Source organism: Ostrinia furnacalis, unplaced genomic scaffold (assembly GCF_004193835.3).
Source record: "Ostrinia furnacalis isolate ACB-3 unplaced genomic scaffold, ASM419383v2 OfSCF1743, whole genome shotgun sequence".
Taxonomy (NCBI): Eukaryota; Metazoa; Arthropoda; class Insecta; order Lepidoptera; family Crambidae; genus Ostrinia; species Ostrinia furnacalis.
This window is the reverse complement of record NW_021131982.1, coordinates 836,663-850,567: the sequence shown is the minus strand read 5'-3', so window position 1 is coordinate 850,567 and position 13,905 is coordinate 836,663. Positions and strand designations below refer to the sequence as shown.

Here is a 13,905-nt window from a genome sequence, read left to right as displayed (position 1 = left end):
TTTCCCTGAAAGTCATATTGCGCGTGCGTCTCTCGTTCAAGCATGATTTAATTTCCTATTTCACTCCCTTCAAGTTTTATTTTCTTTCTAATCTTCATAAACTATAACTGCTAAAGAAATAGACCGACAGAGAAAATACCTTTAGATGGATTTTTCCCTAATGAAATTCAATTTACTCGTGTCCACTTACTTCAAATGTATTGACCGATTTTTCCTGTAGTTGTTTACAGGATGTGGCGCATCAGGCGCGATGATGCCTGCTCCCAGCGGCGCCTCGGCGCACGCGCAGGTCCTGATTGTATGATTGCCACGTTATTGCATGATTGCCGGCGTCATGTAACATCCTTATCACTGACAGGTGACGCATCTGGACCCGTGGCTATTGATCGAGTTCGCGGGAGTAGCGTCCTCAATGCTGAGGGTCATGTCACTATATTGCGAGTCTGTTTAATTGGACCTGTGGGAGGCGAGGCCGTGCGAAGATTCTAGCAGAGCTGCGAAGTAGCGAATATTCTTCCAAAATGGTGGGTAGATACAATTTCCATGTTCTTAACCAACCTGTCTTTCTTTTACATAAAATCGACGGTGAGTGGGAGATCCTAGGATAGGCGAAGTGGAAAGAACACTGAGTTGTGATTTCAGCTTGTTCATAACAATGCAGACGTCTCCTGGTCTATAAGAAAGATAAATCCGATTTTTTTAGATGGAGTTGGAGGATATTGATTGAGCTACGTGGCGATTATGACCCAGAATGTACACATCCCTTACGAAAGAAGACCGACACCATAGACCAAAAGTAGCGACTTAAGTAGTTAAGTACCATTTTAATTAGCCACCATTTATTCTTATCCTAGCCCAAGAGCCGCAGCTTCCAGCGACATCTGTGTCCGAAAGCGGCAATTACCCGCAGATGCGCCGGCGCCGCGCGCGCGATTATATTTGCCATTTCAGCGCGCCCGCCCCCGCGCGTGTCATTGTAGCAAGATGCACTTACGAACTGCAATTAGGCTAATTTTCGCTCTAGAATTCGTTGTTAAGATGTTTAGCTAGAGTATGCAAGTTCATGCCTAATTATTTAATTTGAACCTATGAAATCCGAAGCAGATGCTATCCATCTATGATGAGGCTTGTCCAGAAGATGCAATTATCTTTTTTTTTCTTTATTAGGAAAACATACAGCTTATATTGTATGTAATACAGGGAGGTAGCATAAAAATAATAGGTCTTACACAAGCCTACGAATCTTGTTAAAATTTTAATAAAGTGAGTTTATTATTTATTTAGTCTAGAAATAAACAATATGGCGTATTACGATCGTGTTTGAAATCTATTAAACCCGGACTACGCGGAAGAAATAATCAGGTCATGATGAATCAATCCGCGTCACTCGAGTTCTTCTCACCCACAATTTTTATTTCAAGACGTCACGCCAAAAATGGCTGCCAAGACTCACCTGCATTTTTGAGTCACGCTGGCGCAAAAGTTTTTCCCGCTAAAACTGCAGAGTTTCCCGCGATCTGTCAAAATGTTTCTGATTCATTTCCGAACGTCCTTGCCGGTGCAACACGCGTGGTCGTACAGAGTTCTATCTGAGTACATTGAGTGGTGCAGTTAGGACTGTGTGTCATTAAACGGGTGACACGTTCGGAATTCGCGACACTATGCGTGGTATGCGGACTTTGGTCTGTCCGGTGCGAGAGAACTTTAGGGAAATGTATGCAGGTGACTTGTAATGTAACGCCTTGTTGTCTTGGCTCTTGTCTTAATTTATACTCCTAATAAATAAGTAAACTAAGAGTAAAATATGTAAGTGGTGGACCGACGACATCATAAAAGTAGCAGGAAAGCGCTAGATGCAGGCCGCTATACCAACCGGGCACCAAGGAAAGCATTGTAGGAGGCCTATGTTCAGCAGTGGACGTCCTATGGCTGAGATGATGATGATGATCATGATGAAATAAGTAAATAAATACATGTTACGTAAAAAAACACACGATGCATACGAATTACGATCAATGTAAATTGAATAATTAAATCATTTTGCGGATTGTACATTCTGCTCTATGGTCCACACTGGAGAAGAAGTTTTTTCTCAATTTTTTGTATAGTGGGTAAAACAATTATTTGAGAATGAATTTCAGATAGATAGACTTACGAGTTTAATAGAAGAGCCAGTCTTCTTCTTCTTCTACTGCTATAAAATAACATACCTACATCAGTGTATTTTTTTCTTGTGCGATACATTCGAATAGGCTTGTCATAAATTTTTAACCTAAATCCTGGTTTATTATTGTGCTGTAAATTATGTAACAAAGACGCGATAAATATGTATGATTTTAGCTTGAATCATCGATCGCGCAACGAATGATATTATTGTTGAATTATTCCCAGAATGTTTGTATTAATCTACGCACAATTCTAATCCTTATAGCCTTAGATTACGTGCTATTGAAGTAATTGTTTGATAATGCAGTTAACAAAGTAAGCGAAACAAAGAAAAAAGTGTTAAATCGATATCGATGTGCAGCCCTTAGAGGTAACTCGAGCCCTTGTGGTCACCACTCGGTGTATGAATAGCATTCGGCTCAAAAATCAGAACCCAGAGCTGTTATATCAGGAAATGGAAATGTACACTGGTTCATCACTTTTTATTAAATTTAAAAATGGAACTGATGTTCTCTTGAAGCTGTATAATTTTTATTTCCTTTGCCTAAAAAAACTTCGTAATTATAAAAGTTTGAGTTAGATTTTTATTTTGTAAATAATTATTTATTTAATTAACTGATTTGTTTAAAATTCAAATTAAAAAAACATTAGGTTGGTAAAATTTGTTAAAACTGTAAAAGTAAATGAGATCGTAAATTAAAAAGCAAAAAACCATAGACACATGCGGGCTCGTAGATATTTGAAAATCGAAGGTAGCGTCCAAAAGAACTTTACGAATTTTGTGCTACGAAGACGCTTGCGTACGCTCATTTTATTTTCCAAAAACTTTGATCGTGTGAAATGTCCTGCCGTTTTCCAAGTAGTGTTTTTGTTGTTGTGTTTTGTAGGTCGATGAGTCGTCGCGATGATAGGTGTGACGAGTAATGTACCGATGCAGCCGGGTTTGTGAAATACTTGTCGCTAGTAGGCGCCGCGGTCATTGCGGCGTATTCGGGCACCGATCGAGTTTGCTGAGGAATTTTGGAGCAAGTAAAGGTAAGGGAACTTTTATTTTGTTACAAGATATTAAGAAATTATTCTTTGTGAGCAGTAAAAAGTATAGCTTTTTGCAGTGTCGAATTTATTTTTCACCAAACGTACCTATTAAGAAAATTAAAACACCAGCAAGTTTTCACGGTACATTTCAGAAGTCAATTAGTTGCATAGGTCCTAGTAGATGGGTGCTAGTAAAATAGTGTATGTATCGGTAAAATTGGATTGCATTTTCCCTGAAGGTAGCTTATTCAAAAGTGAAGTTGTTTTTAAAATTGTATTTTTCCAAATTCTAGGTGAATCGTTTGGATCTTGAAGGTGACTGCCACCTGCGTCGTAGTGTAGCTGCGTTTCTATAAGAAGAGAAATCGTGAAATTGCATTGAAAAGCAGCCGTCGTTATCTGTATTTTGGTAAGTTTTTTTTTGTCTATAGATGTAGATAGTATTTTGATATTCGTATGCGGGTAAAGTAAACTAATGTGTTTATTCTTCAAGTTAGTGAATTTGGGTTGTTTCAAAATTGCATATTTTCTATCCCAGGTGAAATGTTGCAACTTGAAGCCACTTGCCGCCGGGTGTCGAAGCGGAGCTGCGCTTTTAAAAGAAAGGAAATCGCAGCGAAAAGCAGTCGAAGATATCCTGAACTCAGGTAAGTCTTTAACAGCTTTTACCTACTTTTTTCTTTAAATTTTTGGATTTTTATTCTCGTTGTTGATTTTACGGTACTTTGTCAGAAATTATATCTACCCACTTAAAGGTAGGCTGTTTATTTGTTACATTTGTGGCCAATTACAAATCTTGGGTATGAACGAGTCTCAAATCTTCGCTATAATGTTTTTTATTGAATTTTTTCAATGCTATTTCTTTCGGTACCTTTCGATCATTTCAGCCGGAGTGACTTGATAGAAAATCAATTCAGATAATAATATGTAGTATAAGAATAATCTAGGAGGAAGTATCAAGTAATTTTAAGCTGTTTTTGCTGCGCCGCTGTGGTAGGCCCAGGCGCTGTGTAAGGCCATATACAAATCCAAATGTGTGTTAACGTATTAAGTCGCTCGACATTTCCAAAACGTATTTCTATCGATTACGGAATCGGCTCGGATCGTGATCGAGCGCGCGGTTACAGTTGCGGCGGTCACGCGCGCGGACAATCCATTACGCGCGCTCACCTGCGCGACGTGTCGCTACGGTATCGACTGGCGACAACACTATAGATAGCTTATCGATATTTCGGATGAGCTTTGTTTTACATAGGCGTAATAGAGGCAGATCAATCAGGGTCATTTGGCGAAAATCGTTCATTTTTCATCTCCACCCCACTGTCTTTTTGACTTGATTTGGCTAATTTCCGCGCAGTGTAAATGAGCCTTTACACTAATCGTCCCGTCTTCTTTCACATATTTATATAATTAGATTTGCTAAACATATGCTACTTGCATTTAACATTTTGAATTAAATTTGCTTTTTCTGAAACTTCTTCATACTAATTTTTCAGAATTACCTACATCATGACAATACACCTACTACCTTTAATCTTAAGAGTAATTTAAAACCATTATAAACGAAATTTTAGCACTGAACGTCTGAAATGTAAACTTTCAGACCCGAATTATGTAATTACCTACAAGCAAGTTTGAATCTTCACTCAATACAGTGTTTTAAGAAATCGTTCTTGCTAAGTGGTGAATGGTCATTGTCCGTAGATTGCAATCATTGGAGGTTTACATTTTGTAAAGTGACAAGTTATGTTCATGTTTTTTATTTAATTTAATTTTTTATTACCGTCTGCCGTCAACAATCGCATCTACGAGTACCTGTTCGTAGTAAAGACATCACTTATTCAATCATATTCAAAAGGGCTCTTGATAAGAAAGCTGAAAGAATAGATAGTTTGTTGATTACCTTTAATAAAGTTTTGGCAATTTAATTATTATTTTTTTAATTTCTTGATGATTCTGGGTTTAATTCCCAGGTGGGGTTCAAATATAGGGTGAAATCACTTTGGGCAACAACCGACTTCTGAAAACAGAAATAAGATTCCATGCTTTCATTCACTGACATCAGTGTTGTCATCTCAATTGAAGAAGTTTTTAAAACAATTTCAATACATTATCATAGGTAACCTATTAAGTTAGAGTGCCATTGATGTAGCATTATTAGCAATTAGCATTAGTTTCATAAACAGACCACAATATCGTTACAATGTGAAACTCTACCCTTATTTAAGACTATAATTAATTAAGCTCTAAGTTTTCGTAAAAATAACATTAGTTTTGTTTATGACTCGTTTAATAACCTACCCAATAACACATTTGAGTGTGCTACGTGTGCCTAATAAGCGGCCCCTGACCTCAGGGCCTTGATGTTTGTCGTTATTTGCTTGTTATTTCGAATAATTAACACTCATATATTTAGTAGGTATAATGAAAACCTTTCAGAGTACATATTGTAATAACTATAGACAATGTAGTTAAGTTTCAATCAATTGATCTTATAATAATCGCGTAAGATACCTTGATTTCCTAGTTTGGGACATCATATAGGCTGAAAGTATTTGATTTTCTAAAACAAAAGCTGATTTTTAAGCAATCCCATCTAATATTTCTTTGCTACAACAGGCTACAACCCATAAATCGCTTCTCAATTTTTACGAATCATCAGATCATTTGTTAGTCTCTTCCGGCCCCTCGATGGGATAGCGCGTCCACAACAGTCCTCCATTGCTTTCGGTCTTGAGCTTCGCATTTGATCTCGCTCCAACAACTACTGTAGGAGCCTATTTATTGCAAATAAAGAATTTGAATTTGAGCACGACCCTCTAATTACTGACTTTGTAAAACCCCACTTCAGTGGTCTACATGACTGCTCTCACGTAGCTACTCAACGCATAAGATTTTCATGGAAATCCCCGTCATTTATTTATAAGCACAACAGTAATGCACATATTGTAAATATTATCATTATGTTACTTAATGGTACATAATTAAATTTATTTTACATTAATTCTGTCTGCCGACATGTTAGGCATAAGATACAAGTTAGTGTGGTTATTTCCTTTACGTTGTTTTATGGCGCTATCATGAGGATTACTTCTTATGGTGTGTTTCAACCGCAAAAATTATACAATAAATAGTGCTCTGAAGCTGAAAATGAATTGCATTTTCAATATTTTCATGGAACATTAATACGTGGAAAAAGGGGTTTATTATTCATATTTATTTTTGTGTTTCAGAAAGCTGAAAACTTTACGTGTAGCTTACAATCATATTTTTCTAAAATAAATACATATGATTTGTTTTAGTTTTTCCTTTTGACGATTTTTATGAAAATACTTTTCATGGTAGACTTATATTTTTTATCAATGTTGTTTACATAATCTAACTTTGTATAACTTAAATAATCAAGATTAAAATAGTTATTTGGTTATTAGCTTTCGTGTCGGGAACGCTTGTGCTGCAGTAACTATAACTCAGCAAAGAAAGCGCTTTACCAACATTGTCGTAAATACGCCGTTCTTTAGTTTATGCGTACTTTATGGGGCCTCTTGGTTTTGTGGTATAAAGCGAGCTGGCTACAGTATTTTAGGGTTTGCATAATGGAGTTGGGTACAGAAGACCCGCATGATTGGGTTCGTTAGGAAGTACAATTCAAAGCAGTGCTTGTTTTATGATGACTAGATAACGAAAAGATAAATACGAGTGAATGTCCATGATTTTCTAACTATAATTCAAATAGTTTATTCAGTACATAGGCCCTTACTAGGGCTGTTCCGTCATCGTAACTTTTCGTTTAACTTTCATAATAATCGCGGGTATCGATGTCTCTGCATAAGTATCAATGTAGTGACAAAACGCAGTCAAACTAGGCTGCTTATGCGCTCCGTCCTTCGAGTTGGATTTTTATTGACAACTTGAGGGCAGTCACGCTTTGGAGGCCGCACCGGTCACATCGCCATCTTCAATTCGAATCTAACGGGCCCGTCGACGCGTGTGCTAGTCACCCTCCCATGTGATCTCAACTTACCTCATCATCTACACGCCCAAATGTGCTAGAAACCCAAGGAATTCCCAACTGCTGATGCCCATACTCGAGGTGGAACTGTCAACGATCTGCTCAAGGTACGTGAGTGCATAGTATTTTGTCATTGCGTACTGCTCGTACAGAACATCGATCCCTTTTTACCGGCAAGCCTTCTACGGTTTGATCCAGGTGTAGCAGGAAGCCACCAATCGCCTTTTAATCGTGGTGCGTTTGCTACAAGGGCACTTATACACGTCCCAAATATAGCTTGCCCTACCACCACTTCGGGACAACATATGGGCTGAAGCTGAGAAGAAGTGGCGGAAGAAACTCAGTCACCTTTGTCAGCCTCTTTTTCAATAAATACTTACAGTACTGTTTTTCCTTGTGCACGTAATTAATCTTTGACAAAGGTGTACTCTACTCTACCGTCCATTTCAGAAGACTGTATAGATGTTGTCAAAAGACTCCGATGGCTGATATTTGGCTTTATTATGCGCTATAGGCTTATCCATTGTTTATCTGACATTTAGCTAGCATAGTCTAGCCAGGCACAAAAAAGGTCTAGGTATCCACGAAATGTTTGTCAAATAATATTATCGTACTCGTGCCATAAAAATACACTAACACTAGAAGCAAGGTAATCGTAACATAATGGTTATTGTGGCATTGGCATTTCGTAGACGAAAGGTTTTTGATTTGTTTGTAATGGACCTAATATACTTATAGGGCAAAGAAAATCAAGTATAGAGATAAAATAATCAGGTTAGGTATGCTCCATAATTTCAATGGAAATCATTCTGATAACTTACTACCTTTGATGTATAGGTAATTTACGGCTTTTGGAAGCTTGTTTATGATGTTAACTAGTGAATTATCCAAGTTTGTGACCTCGGGCGCCGCAAATTCGTATTTTTTTTTTATTCTGGCTATTTACACCCTAGAGCCTAGAGAACTAGTTTTTTATAGTGCCCACTTATGGCACTTATACAGAAGACTATATTTACTACAAAATGAGAGTAGAATTGACTCTGTAGTCATATTAGTTTCCGAGAAGCCTTTAGTTTATAGGGTTCCTCAGTATGAGAGACCTATGTTAGCGTTACCTTTGGAAGTAGGAAGACTGATGGGGCAGTTTCCACGAGTAAGCCCGCAGGTGGGACTAGTGAGGGGGTGATCGGCTGCTAATTGCAGGTCCAATAAGCCACGGGTCAGGTGCGCGCCACCTGTGCGTCACGCACGCCTGCGCACGCCCTGCACCATTGCACATCAAGCTTAACTGTAGCATCTTATGTACTTGGAATAGATGTGGTTTTGCAACGAAAATGTAAAGTCTGATGTGCTGTATTGAAGAATGCTCGTAGACACTGTAACTTTGATTTGGGGGGGTTCGATTCGCTATAGAGACAGGTGTCACCATATTAGTAGTGACTCGTCATCGTACCTTGGTTGAGCTTTTATTAATTCCCATGCATATTGTTGCTCAAAGAAGCGTCAGATAGTGCTTATTAAATATGGATGCTTTACTGGTTTAAGCGCAGCGTGGACAATCAGATGTATGATTTAGGTTGCAGACAATAGTTGATTATTTTCGCTGAAAATTGAAAAGTTTTTTTTTAAAGGTCAGAGTTCTTAAGATCTTTTAATTCAGACCGCGTTATTTCTTTTCATCACATAACTTACTAACATTGGAACAATTTCCCTCATTTCGCGTTGCCCTAAAAACTTCAACGTTTAGTTTAGTTCGTGCCTGACTTAATAACCCCACATGTTAAACGCTTCAACCCTAAGCGGTGCATCAAGATAAGGCAGCTCTTCCAGGCCATTACATAGACCTGCAAGGGTTAACCCCTCTTTGACCGCGGACATTTTAATAAGTTAATTTAAGTATCGTGGATGGGTCATTCTACGAATGGTATTATGTTTTTTGAGAATATCGTATTCTTGTGAACACAAATAGTCAATTAATGGAACTCCAAGATTATATTGCAATTTGACTTTGTGATAATTTTTGCCATAACTAAAGCATTTATGATGCTTTGTAGAGCGGTGCATTTTGTAAAAAGCGCGTCAAACCAATGTAATGAGTTTTCCCCGTTAAGTTTTATATCGTAGCTACTAAGGGGGGTCGTAGCTACAGTACACGAAATAATAATAATAATATAATAATAATAAATCTTTGGACAATTTCACACAGCGCCAGCCAGCCCCAAAGTAAGCAACTTAATGCTTGTGTTATGGGTGCTAGCTTAACGGATATACTACTTATATACTTTTTTTTTAATTACATAAATATTATACATAGTCACACCCAGACCCGTCACAGAAATTAAAATTCATCATTTCAATTTCTGCCCGGCCGGGAATCGAACCCGGGACCTCTCGGCATAGTAGTCCGTTCTGAACCACTACACCAAACGGCCGACAAAAGCAAGCAACGCGATACAACTCCAAAGTTAGCGACCAAATAGTAGGTACTTACATAATAAATTATAATACAAATCCCATGATAGTTTTTTTTTGTAAAGGTCAACCATTTGCGTTATGGTAAACGATGCCTTGGCCTCATTTGTTGGCCTACACCAGTCTCAGGAAAGCTCGCCAACTACAGACGCTGAAATGCTAGTCTAGCCTTGAAAATGTTACCTAGTTTGTTTTATCTTACTGTATAATTTATTAGCATAGAATAGCGCTTTCCTATAGAATATCTAGAACAACGTATTTTACTATGTTTCGAAAAGATTACTTAATCAGGAACCTGATTTCTAGTTTCCAGTGGCTCTATATTTGAAAAACAAACTGAAAATGTGTGTATAACATCTCAGATCTTTCATTGCTTAGTACAAGTACAGAGAAACTAGATTTTTACCTTAAAATAATGTTGTGTAAATTCACAAGTGACCTAAGTATTCACAAAACCGTACTCGCTCTACCTTGTCGATAGTGACATTTTAAACCATAATTTTATCCCTTTTTCCTTAATTATAAAGTGTCAAAGTAGCCGTGCAGTGAGCGCAATACATTAATCACCCTCTAATATGGCTCTAATGGGTTAATAGCCCCGTATCAATAAGCGGGCCCAGTACTCACGCGACACGCGGTCATTTGTGTCACAGCATAAACATAGTTATTTACATTTTATTCAACTTCTTTTAAAACTATACTTAAGTGCTTACTAATCGTGTGCGGCCAATCTTTATTTATTTACTTATGTATAGTTTTCATCAATATAGTAAAGTAGTACGAGTACATTGAAGGTCTGAGATAGAATGGTAATTTTAGGTATTTTTGGATAGCTGTTCTTGTTTTGGAAAGCATTAAGACACCTCGGCGCTTCTTCGAGCTTTGGTTGTTTTCAGCAAAGTAGGTAATCAATTTACCCCTAGGTTTAAAATTGTATGCCTCTACCTACCTACCTACATACATAGATAGGAGTAAGAAAGTCGTAAGTGATTATTCTTATAATATTAGTTTCTATGTTGACATTAGTCCCTAAGTGCACGTAGGAAATTTTACTTTAATTACTTAAATTAATTACATGATACATAAACTTCATAAGTAATCGTTTGTAATTTCAATATTTATAAATATTAATTAATCAATTAATTACCTTTCAACGTTATTTATTTACATAACTAGCTTTCCGCCCGCGGCTTCGCCCGCGTGGAATTTTGTCTGTCACAGAAAAACTTTATCGCGCGCGTCCCTGTTTCAAAAACCGGGATAAAAACTATCCTATGTTCTTTCCCGGGACTCAAACTATCTCTATGCCAAATTTCATCAAAATCGGTTGCGAGGTTTAAGCGGGAAAGCGTAACAGACAGACAGACAGACAGACAGAGTTACTTTCGCATTTATAATATTATAGTTGGGATATAGTTGGGATAGTTGGGATGAGGTTCGTTTATAAATACGAACGTAACCCTAACTTGACAGCGCGAAAGGGTTGGATTGAAAGTTTCGGCGCGGGCGCATTTCAAGGGCATTAGTAATGGCGGGGTTGGCGGTTAAGCCACATGCAGATACGCCTGTCATTTTAATTCGTTTATTGCCCGCAGTGGCACTGAAAGGGTTAATTACCGGTTCAACCTAGCATTCACCCCGTTCGGAGTTTTGTACAACATTGTTAGTAAAGGGTGGTATTAAGTTGTTGACATGTCAAATCTATGGGTAAGATTAAATAGTTATTTTTTGTAGAGCATTAGTTACATAGATTTCTGATCGTTTTGCACCAGAAAGGGGTGCATGAGAGTACCAGCTTAGTGATAATTAGACTAAAATTAACATTAAGTATCAGGGAAATACTTACTTATTCGTCTTTAACTTTTATTGTAGGTACGAGTATTAGTACCTACTCACTCATTAGATACATTATGTATAACATAAACCCCGATATAATTTTATTAATGCCATCGTTAGTGACCACGAAAATTTTTAAATAACGTCATAAAGTTTTACATATTAGGAATACTGGACTTTGGTCGCATCGTCAAGACGTCACTCTTAAAAAGGGCCTCCCGTAGATTTCTAGCAAGTAAGACATATTTATAAACAAGTTTCATGAAATTGGTTTCTGTAACCTATAAAGAAACAACAACTTTTATTTATCATTTGGTCCATGTAAGATGAGCACGCAACCGCTAAAATGAATGAGATCTAGATTGTCTGACATTTTATTAACGATAAGAAATAATATACGACATCTTTCGCAATTTCCATAGTTTTTCTTCATAAACAACCTCTTAGACACAAAACCTATAACTCGTTAAAATTAAGCCCATAAAACTACAAAATTGCAATAACGGTAATAAGAAGTAGTTTTTCAGCAGCTACAATTGCGTCTAGCCGTCTCGATGGAGCGATTTGGCATGAGACGGGTTGACGCCTCGTTCGTAGGCTGTTTGTCTTCGGGCTTAATGTGGAGGGGATGAGGGATTGAAGTCTGTTGTTACAAAAAGGCAGGGTCAGTAAACTTTGCAGCACTTCCTGGAGTTTTAGTGCTCGTTTTCGCGAGCTAACTTTGCGAAGCTCATTTCTGCTACGCTTCGCCGTAAAAATGTTATGATCGATGCACCAATTAAAAACACCATTGTAATTTACCGCTACAAAAAGTTTTTGAAGGCAACCTGTTAAAATATAGAAGAGTACATTTTTAATGGGAATACAGAAAGCACGTGTCTTTGAAACGAAAAATTTTCATTAATGTATGATCGTGAGAAGTGCAAGCTCGTAGGCGCCCATTGTGGCTAACGAACATCGCGTCATGGTGGCTGCCTTAGGGGACCATGTGGAACTTCGCTATTTCTACTTGCATTTTTCACTAATTAAAACTTAAATTGTTGCACACGCATTAAGTTTAAGCTTCTTCGGACAGTTAGTTTCTCAGCTCCATAAAGTTATATGGGACGATCAGATCAGTGTAGGGCGTCGTGTATAGTGTCTGGAATTTGAATCCCATTGCACCATTTATTTTTATTAGTGTTAGACAACCAGTCTTGTTTTAAAACGGTATTTCTTCTACTGGGATTCGGAATTAAATCGAGAAGACACGTGCCATTCTTTTCTCTTTAGAAAGTCGTATTATCCGCGTATTGAAGGAAAACACCCTTACTACTATTACCTAGCTATTTCTTAAGGATGAACGTGAAATGTCTTATTTCCATCCGACTGGCCGCAAAGTCGTTTGTCTGCAAAGTTTAACGGCGATACTTTCTTTGCGGAACTTTCAGCCGATTGGAAGTCGTTTTATGGACTTGTTTTGCATGCCAGTCGACGATATTTTTCATGATGCGTTTTATATTGAGTTTGTATTGGGATTCAGTGCTTTTGTGGTTACTGGGCTGCCGCCAAATTAAATTGCTAGTATGTAAGATGGATATCGATTAGACATGGCTCCAGTCCATTGCTACAATTCAGTATCTTGATTGTTTTTTGTTTTTAACTATTGTTTATTATCTGACCGGCTCGATATTCGGTAGACTTACCTATTTGAGAATAAATGTACCTATACAATATGTATTATGCTTTTTGTTTGTTCTGTAGGTATGTTTAATTCGATTTATTAGGTCTTCTTTCTGGAAATCATGTTTCTGCTTTACAATCCAGCAGTAAATATTTATTTTGATGAAGTGTGTCGTCTCTGGCAGTACTTGAGCCATTGTGCGCGGTTCCCACATGTCGATATGGACAGACTGCTTTCACTGATAGTGGACAGACGAAACTGTAGATAAGGGGCTTATCTTTTGTTTCTATTGTTGATTTATGGATTCCTTCTACAATAAATAAGTGGGTAGAGTCATATTCAGATACGTATTTTCAAGAATAATAAGTACACATGGTATCGAAACCAGTGAAATTTCTCACGGAAAATGTATAATTTTCAAATATAAACATTGTCAATTAATTTTCATCGTGTATTTTTATCATTAATATCAGAAATAAGTCATTAAGTAAACAAAATTAGTTTCTTCTTGATAGATTAGGTATTTTTGATATTATCATGTTGGTAGTTGTAACAATAACGGTTGTGTCGTGTTACACGGAATCGAACCGTAGTAGCAAGATAGTAAATGTTACTGAAAACCTCTTAACTACCTACGTAGATAGTAAATAAATGAAAAAAACATGTATTAAAACATTTTATTCATCTCTCGATACAAATAACTTACAAAACTTACATTAAT

At 37.3% G+C, this 13,905-nt stretch overlaps 1 long non-coding RNA gene across 1 annotated transcript; it reads left to right on the top strand.

Moving 5' to 3' along the window:
• Nucleotides 1-2,933: 2,933 nt before the first annotated feature.
• On the top strand, nt 2,934-3,842 carry LOC114353570 (uncharacterized). Its single transcript, XR_003655941.1, has 3 exons — nt 2,934-3,201; nt 3,495-3,610; nt 3,740-3,842. It is a non-coding gene; the product is annotated as an uncharacterized LOC114353570 (long non-coding RNA).
• Nucleotides 3,843-13,905: the final 10,063 nt, after the last annotated feature.